Source organism: Oncorhynchus kisutch, linkage group LG17 (assembly GCF_002021735.2).
Source record: "Oncorhynchus kisutch isolate 150728-3 linkage group LG17, Okis_V2, whole genome shotgun sequence".
Classification (NCBI taxonomy): domain Eukaryota; kingdom Metazoa; phylum Chordata; class Actinopteri; order Salmoniformes; family Salmonidae; genus Oncorhynchus; species Oncorhynchus kisutch.
In genome coordinates, this window is record NC_034190.2 from 44,424,548 (window position 1) to 44,434,030 (window position 9,483).

Genomic DNA, 9,483 nt, shown 5'->3' on the forward strand with positions numbered 1-9,483 from the left:
AGCCTCAGTGTCCCTTGGAATGGGCAATTTTTTTCACATTCTGACTTTTGTTTTATGTAGTTTGTCTTTGAAAAGGATCAGAGTATGTTCCAAGGCCTATTTCATTATTATGTTCCCGTTCTGTCTGCCTCTATGGGGCCGACGATCACTCTCCTGTGCGTGTGCGTGTGCGTGTGTGTGTGTTCGTGTCTGTGTGTGTGTTTTATGTGTTAAGACTGCAAACTGCCTCATTATCCCACTGTTTGGCATAATGATGTATCTCAACTGTTGGATTGAAAACAAAAGGTCACGCTCCACCTGTGAGCCGTGTCTGACACCCAAACAACTAGAGGTTGGTGCATTTCCCAGTCTCTATCTACACAGGAAACAATGGACAATTCTGGTGTTTATGGGCAGTGAAAACATGTGGATTCAATGACTATGTCCTGTACTGACTTTGTTTCACTGTAAATTGTGGGTGCAGGATGTGATGCACATATCTTCTGCACTGTACATTCAAATGCATATTCTGCGCTCTAAATGTTGAGACATAAGTGTTGAGACAGAAACTTGAAAACCTATCCTCAAGTGTGTGGGGGTGGGGGGGGGACCTTGAGGGGTATTTCAACTCTCAATTTCACAGTTGCCCTTCTAGATTGTGTATCAGCCAGCTAGCTGTGTCTTTCCCAGAACTGTTTGTGCTGATATAATAATAATAATAGAGAAGTAATTATCTGGGATCACACGCAGGGGACAAATGGAGCCACATGCAGTCAGGCTGTGATATAACCAAAGCATAGATCAGAGTACAGGAGGAGAAGGTAGGTGAAGAAAGGAGTGACTCAGGCTACTCTCTCTCTCTCTCTCTCTCTCTCTCTCTCTCTCTCTCTCTCTCCCATCCCATTTCTGTTTCTGTGTTATGTCATCTGCCTGTCTGTCTCCCTCTTATTCTATACCTGTTTCTCTCTTCATCTCTATGAGAAGATGTATAAAATACTAACTGAACAATCTGAGCTATGTCTGTATGTTCTTCAATGGCCTCAAGTACATTACCATTACCATTAAACAGTGGCACAAATCACTCCTGATATGAGATTCATATGTATTTCTCCACAGGACCCTGAAAGCTGGTGAGACGCAGTTGAACAATCCTTTACCCCCAGAGATAACAATCTGTCTGCTGGTCTGACAGCGGGCCAAGGCTTATTTATCAAGTGTATCAATTTCCATTTGTCTTGCCATTACACTCCTCTGTGGCTGTCCACTTACTCCCTAGTCATTTTAACAAACGTGTCAAATGAAACCCGTGTCATCAGATTTTGCCTCTCTCTACCTCTCTCTCTGTGTGTCGCTCTGAAATGTATTTCAGAGCTGATTGGGAGAAATAAACCTCAGAAACAAAGATCGGGACCTCCTCTAGTCACAGTCCCTCACCTTCCATTAGTATTAAGCTCAGAGCTACAAAAACATTTTTAATCACTGCTAAATAAAAACAAATTACATGTCACTCTTTTACCAAGGAGGGACTTGCGTCAGCCGTTTCCGTCAAATAGAATAAGTACAGGTTGGAACCGAAGTAATGACTAGTTATATATTTAAACAGTCACCAAGCAATTACAATGAAGTAGATGGCAGAGCCTGCTGTATAATTAAGATGTTTTTCTAATATATATATATATATATATATTCCCTCCATGTTCTACCTTTTATTGGCAATATACTATGAGGCAGATTCAATTAAACATTTGTGTCAGTGCAAAGTTTGCACCTGCTCTTTTCACACTTTTTATGATTGTGATGCCTGTTATTGTTACTTTCTGATAATAGCAGGTGCCAACATTCAATTGTGAATTAACCTTTCCAACAACATTGCATGCAAACAGGTGATAATATTGCATGACACCTATGGCAGTATGTGTTAATGGGCCAAATTTGCCATGAAGATCTATTTGAAGTCTTAAATGTTTGAATGATGTTTGCTCTACTGAGGTGGGTGTTTAGTATATATGCTGGCTATTAACAGTTTGATTTGTCGTCCTGTCTTTGTGTCACAGCGGTGCAAATTAGCACCTTCTCTTGGAACATTAATATTATGCTGTGTCAGTCCCATAACTCAGACTATTGACCATAACCTCTTAACTCATCAGAGGTGTGTGTGTGTGTGCTCAGCAACTCCAGGAGACCACAGCAGGGTCAATGCTCACTGAGTTTCAAGTCAATAAACAGACAGCACATCTTCGCTGTTAATCCAATTTAAATTTTAGGGCTCTATTCCATCCGTATCGTGGAAGTTCAGCGTTACAGCCAGTGGCAACTCTTCAGAGGAGGAGGAAGCAGAGGACCATGCGGAGAACCATAAATAATAAATCATACATTTTAAAAATCCTTTTTAGATAAAACTATACTAAATATATTCACATCACTAAATACCTGATTTAAAACAAAATAAAGGTCCACAGTAGCCTCAGCATCACCTCCTAGGGTAGCACCATGGTGTAGCCAGGGGACAGCTATTTTCCATCCTCCTCTGGCTACATTGATTTCAACACAAAACCTAAGAGGTCGTGCTCCTCACCCCTTTCCATGGACCTACTGTACATGGTAATTATGATGACTTCTGGAGGAAGTCCTACAAATCAAAGATGTTGCAGTATGAACTAACATGTTGTCCATCCAATCAAAAGATCAGCAAATGAGCCTAGTACTACACTTTTATGATTTAGAAGCCTGGTGATTTGGTGACATTGTTGGATAGATTAAGATTGAAATTGAGATTGTGAATAATGACAGTTGAGAATTTTTTGGATTTTATTACATTCAATTAGTTTCTTCAATCTACAGGAGATGGATTATATATTTCTTGCTTGTTTTTATTTTAGTGTTGTGTTAGCAAAGCATATTGAAATAAATTACACTAACTGCAGTAGCAAGTAGATAGATAGCTACCAGAGTGCCATTTTCTCTGTCAGAATGGCTAACTCTAACAATGTAGTGGATTTTATGTTGAAGAAGCCCTTTCATTCATTGACCTCAGATTCCAGCTTCTGGGAAAAAGTTGTATAGTTCATGTAATGGACGAAGGTCTGTGTATTCAAACTGCGCAACACAAGGAGAAGTTAGGAAGGAACAGGGATGTTTTCTCAAGCAGCTTATCGACACTACTGCATTTTTGGGCATGCAAGAGTTGGCTTTTACTTAGGGGCACGATGAGAGGGGAAGTTTTGCTAACAAGGGCAACTACAAAGAGCTTGCAGAGGTAATTGCATGTTACAATGCTTTACTTGCCGAGTTTCTACTGTCTAGAGAGTCAGCAAGTTTCTACATGTGGCCGTTTCTACTCTCTTCTCTGGGATGTAGATATCAATTCTGAATGATTTCATAGCTTCCATCGCATCATCCATCAAAAGTGAGATTAAAAGACCGGTTGATGCAGCATGTTTTTTGGCCCAACACGTGCTCAAGTGCACTTTCCACTTTCCTCTGGTATTTATTTAGCAAACCCGATTACATGACCGACACAAGCAAACATTTTCGGGGGGGGGGGGGGGGCAGGTAGCCTAGTGGTTCGAGCATTAAGCCAGTAACCGAAAGGTTGCTTGATTGAATCCCTGAGCTGACAAGCTAAAAATCTGTCATTCTGCCCCTGAACAAGACAGTTAACAAACTATTCCCCCATAGGCCGTCATTTTAAATACAAATTTGTTCTTAACTGACTTGCCTAGTTAAATAAAGGTTCAAATGTAAATTTGAAATATATAACTGTTGCAGCAGTCTAGGCTACAACTAAACATTAGCAATCTGACATGCTGTATGGGATGAAAACAACATTTGGATCAACTGTATGATGCTAACAACAGCAGCTGCGTTCAGCCTATGTGCCCTGTCCACCTGGTCAGGGTAAACTAATTGGTAACATTTTTTATTTATACTGTAGTCCATTTGTTTGTATCAGGAGAAAATGCGAATGTGATCAAATTTGGTTTATATTCCAAATTGGGCTGGCTATGCTGCCTAGACATTTTCAATAAAAAATGATTAACTGGAATTAATCCATCAACACAATAGTGATGACATAGACTGTGAGTGAATTCTTTATTAGGCCTACAGTTGCATAGGCCTACATGATGCAAACATGCATAAAGCAATCTCAGCCCTGTAATTTCTATTGTCAATCAATTGTTGTCTCTGTGTCTGTGTAAAGGAAACCACCCTTTTAGTCTAGTCTAAATATAATTACTTAAGGTCGGTGCAGTTTGACAGGGTTTTCATCCTGCCCAGGGCCAGGAGTTTTTTTTAAACCATGTGACCTGATTAGGAAAAACTGGTCCCATAGCCGTTATAAAACCTTTTTACAACTGATTAATCACTGTCATACCCTATAGGGTCCAATGTTTTATCTGGTTATTAACCTATGATGATGCCACTGTTATGGAATGTTTCTGCTATTTGTAGTCCCCTCCTGTTCCTGATTAAGAGGTGATGACCACTCAACTCTACTACCAGTGTCAACTTTCTCCTGCCATGAACTTAAGCCATGTCTCATGTGCCCTCTCATCCACTGGCACATCGAGATCATCCTGACGGGTTGCATCACTGCCTTGTATGGCAACTGCTCAGCCTCCGACCGCAAGGCACTTACAAAGGGTAGTGCGTAAGTCCCAGTACATCACCGGGGCAAAGCTTCCTGCCATCTAGCACCTCTATACCAGGTGGTGTCAGAGGAAGGCCCTAAAAATTGTCAAAGACTCCAGCCACCCTATTCATAGACTGTTCTCTCTGCTACCGCAAAGCAAGCGGTACCAGAGCGCCAAGTCTAGGTCCTAGAGGCTTCTAAACAGCTTCTACCCCCAAGCCATAAGACTCCTGGACATCTAGTCAAATAGCTACCCAAACTATTTGCAAACTGCAGGCCTTGTGACAAATGCCAAGTCAGGCAGTCAATCCAAAATATTACAGACCAGATCAACCCTTCATTGAAAAAGACATGAGTTGGACAGGGATTACGGCAACACTTTTTTTTTTATAACCCACCTGTATAATGCATTATGAATTAATTTATTGTTCCCTCTATCACACAGTGCATTATAAGACTTGATATAAGCATTCATAATGCATCACATAGCATTATGCATTATAAAACAAAAAATCCTTTAGAAATACATCAACGTTTATAAATGCAGAAGGCTCATATGCTGATATATGCATGTTGCTGCAGTAGTTTTAATTGCCTAATGTTTTATTCCCTGTGCAGCACACATTTGGGCTCTCTGCCCATTCTATGCAACACCGGGTAATAATTTAACTTCAGACAATGACCAATGACAAGCCAAAAACCAGCCAGGACCACAAGAGTTCAATGAGAAACCCAGGAGAATTCAGAATGAGTTTAAAATGTGCACACACTCCTACACACACAAAAAAAAACACGTTGATGCAAGAATGTGCACACAAATGCACACACTCTAGGAAAGATAGTTTAGCAGGAATTTTACTATTCCTTGGTAACGTGAGATCCTAAAATCCCATACAGCTGGGGATTGAACATGACGCAGAGTTTGAGCATTTGCAGCAGACTGGGGGCAGGAGTAGAGAGAGAGACTTCCGCACAGCCTCATTTCAGCACCATGGACAGAGTCTAATCCCAGCAATGTGTGCAGTCCACTGTATTAACAAATGCAGTAGACTGGAACAGCATTGCATAGTTCCAGAGAACAGTATTCAGAACCAAGGACAGCGACTGTGTGAATACCAAGATTAATGCTTGCACCATGGAGGTAAGACTGCAGTGGCTTTGAAAGTGTTGCTTCACATTTTTAAACGTAAGTAGTTCAAAAGCATAATTGAAGTGTTCAGAAATAACATCAGCTTAATACATTTTGGGAAATCCCTGTGATTCATAATTAATTTGACTTATCAGCACATAATTAATCCTGTCTTGACAGCAGTGGTGAGCAAAAACACACGCATGCACATGCATACACAGATGGAGCACAAACAACATGGAAAGTCTGTTTTTGCCCACATATGCATACTGTCAACCTCCATCAAAAGGCTTTTCAATATGATCCAAGATGACTGAAGTGTGAGCTCAATGTGAACACACACTAACAGGGGCTATCAGGCTACCGTAATTCTCATCATGCCCCCTTGAGACAATATCCTTGATGGGGTGAGCCATCAGCATGAATGAGTTCTGTAGATCCCTGGAGTTGAATCTAAAGACAGGATTCCCCAGACGTTCTGTAGGGGCTGACTTTCTGCTCTGATCACTCTTAAGCCTTATCATAGAGCAGAGAAAATGGCTATGACAAGAATACAATAATCTACAAGCAGAGGTTGAAAGCACTGCAAGCCACATCTGAAGGAAACAAGTTTCTCTGCAGGTACACAAACGTTACTGCACCGCTCTGGTGCAAAGACGCAGGGGTCGAGGAGCGTCCTTCCTGCCAATGTATTTACTCAACTTCAGAAGAAAACTGAGGGATTATAGTCAAGGAAAAAAGGAAATGTTCTGAATGCTTGGCAAACGGACTGTGGTTGACATATGCATCCCCAGGCAGTCCCTTCACCCAAACATGACTCTGCCTGGGAGCCAAGTGACAGTGCCATGAAGCAGACTGGTCCTCTGGCTACAGGAATACAATAATCTGCTGCTCCTCTCCTTTCCTCTTCTTCCCACTGAAACACCATTATTATTCCTGTCACTGCAGCCTTGCAGTAACAGCTACAGCTGAACACTGTAAATGCCAGTGGAGGAAGAGGAGTGCAGAGATACATTCCTCTGTCCATCCCTTTTTCTCTCTCTCTTTCTGTCTCCCTCTCTCTTTCTGTCTCTCTCTCTCTCTCACACTCTCTCACTCTGTCTCTCTCTCTCTCTCTCACACTCTCTCACTCTCTCTCTCTCTCTCTGTCTGTCTCTGTCGTGGAGTGACATTCACATGAGTGTTTGCACACCCCCACATATCCCTGAAAACAGACACACACTCACTCCCACAAACGGTATACTGTAACTTGCAAAGACACGCATTGTACACACATGCACACATTCATGAGCACACCCCCCCCAAAATACTGTTGCCATAAACACCTTATACTCCTCCTCACAAACACACTTATTATCCTCCCTCCCCTCCCACCTTCCAACACAAACACAGTCACCCCACACACCCCCTCACACCCCCTCGCATCTCTGTGATAGATTTCATCACTCACCCTGGCAGTTGGGTCCCCCCTCTCCCTCCTCGGTGTCTGTCAAGTTGTTTAGCATCCTCTCTTCCTCAGGCTGCTTTCTGTGGAGAGAGAGACACTGCTACTGCGCTAGCGCTCTGCTCTTTGCTGGCTGACAACCAGAGCTCTGTGGGTTGGAGCCACGGCAGGGAAAGCAGCACCAATGACAAGAAGCACCTTTTTTATTTCTGTGGCTCACTGCCTTCCTGTCTCTCCCTCTTCCCTTCCCTCTCACGCTCAGAAAAAGAGCAGTGCAGAGAGGAGAGAGTCTTTGCCTCTGCAGATTTTTTTCTCTCCTACACTTCTTGTCGTCTTTTCCCTGGCGTGTTGCGTGATCTCTCTCTTTTCAGGAGGAGGATAAGGAGAGTGAGACAGGCTGTAGGGTATAGCTGATGATGGAGTGCCGGTCTCTCACTCACACGCACGATCCGTGCACTGCCCAACTACGATCGCCCCCCAGTCGGCCTAAGCTGTTGACTAAATTCCTTGTGCATTCAAAACACATTATCTCTCTCTCATTCTCTCGCACACACACTCATCACCATCCACCATCTCATCACGAGAGAGAGAGAGAGAGAGAGAGAGAGCGAGAGCACATCAAATGGAGTTCTGCCTTCTGAGATTAAGCCTCTCTTTGTATGTTATTTTCAAATGCAAGACAATATTTAATTTCATTATTGATTATTTATCCCTCTTTTAATAAAAATGTTCTACTTCGCCCTTTAATTTTACGCCTGTATAGTTACTGTCAGTTATCTGCTGCAGGGTTTGTATAGCATTCTCTGAACCTAATCATTTGAAACTGAAAGCTTTCACCGTCACCAAGCTGTGGATGCACTGGTCTAACTGCTAATAGCCTGACAAGGTTAAGTTGAAAGATTACACTGGTTCACCAGCATCTTCAGTCAAAGGGTCATGACATTTCCAAAGAATCCCTCACAGCATATTTATTTAGTATCTGTTCACAATGAGAAATGTACAGTTGAGATTCTAAATGACCTATGGAGGGAAACTCTTAGCCCTTACAGAAAAAAATCTAATCACATGATGAAAACATGTGGTTTTTGGAACACTTCACACGTGACATTTCCCATGTGAAAACATGTGGTTCACATATGTCTTGAGGTCGACATCAATTCTTACTCACCTCCAGGCATTGACCTGGAAATTATCTGATGACGTCAGACTCATTCTGAACAGATTGCAGCCTACCAGGATACTTGGTTTTCTTTCCCTTGGCAAATTAAGATTTATGCTAGGATCACTTAACTTCTCTAGGATAGTGGGCAGCATTCAGAATTTTGGATGAAAAGCATGCCCAAATTCAACTGCCTGCTACTCAAGATATGCACTGCCTGCTCAACTCAACTGCCTGCTAGATAAGATATGCACATTATTGGTAGATTTGGATAGAGACCACTCTGAAGTTTCTAAAACTGTTTGAATCATGTCTGTGAGTATAACAGAACTTATTTAGCAGGCAAAACCCAGAGGACAAGCCATTCAGTTTTTTTTGAGGTCACTCTCTTTTCAATGGTTTTCATTGGGAATCCAGATTTCTTAAGGGACCTTCTTGCAGTTCCTACCGCTTCCACTGTATGTCACCAGTCATTAGAAATTGGTTGAGGTTTTTCCTTTGTGTAATGAAGAAGTACGGCCATCCAGAACGAGGGTAACTTGAAGTGTACTGTTAGATAGAGGCGAGTGACCAGAAAGCTTGCTAAGGTTTGTTTTCCTCCTGTATTGAACACAGATCATTCCGTCTTCAATTTTATCGATTATTTACATAAACAAATACCTAAAGTTGTATTACAAAGGAGTTTGAAATGTTTTGGCAAAGTTTACAGGTAACATTTGAGATATTTTGTAGTCACGTTGAGCAAGTTGGAACCAGTGTTTTTCTGGATCAAACATGCCAAATAAATGGACATTGTCGACGGAATTAATCGAACAAAAGGACAATTTGTGATGTTTATGGGACATATTGGAGTGCCAACAAAAGAAGCTCGTCAAAGATAAGGCATGAATTATATCCTTATTTCTGCGTTTTGTGTCGCGCCTGGAGAGTTGAAATATGTGTGTCAGTGTTTGTTTACTATGGTGCTATCCTCAGATAATAGCATTGTTTGCTTTCGCCGAATAGCCTTTTTGAAATCTGAAATGTTGGCTGGATTCACAACAAGTGTAGCTTTTAATTTGGTATCTTGCATGTGTGATTTCATGAATGTTAGATTTTTGTATAGTCATTTATTTGAATTTGGCGCTCTGCATTTTCAC

General features: G+C 41.7%; 1 pseudogene; it reads right to left on the minus strand.

Annotated features, from left to right (window-relative positions):
• LOC109907731 (solute carrier family 12 member 5-like) overlaps positions 1–7,701 on the minus strand; it is a 184,225-nt pseudogene extending 176,524 nt beyond the window's left edge.
• Positions 7,702–9,483: the final 1,782 nt, after the last annotated feature.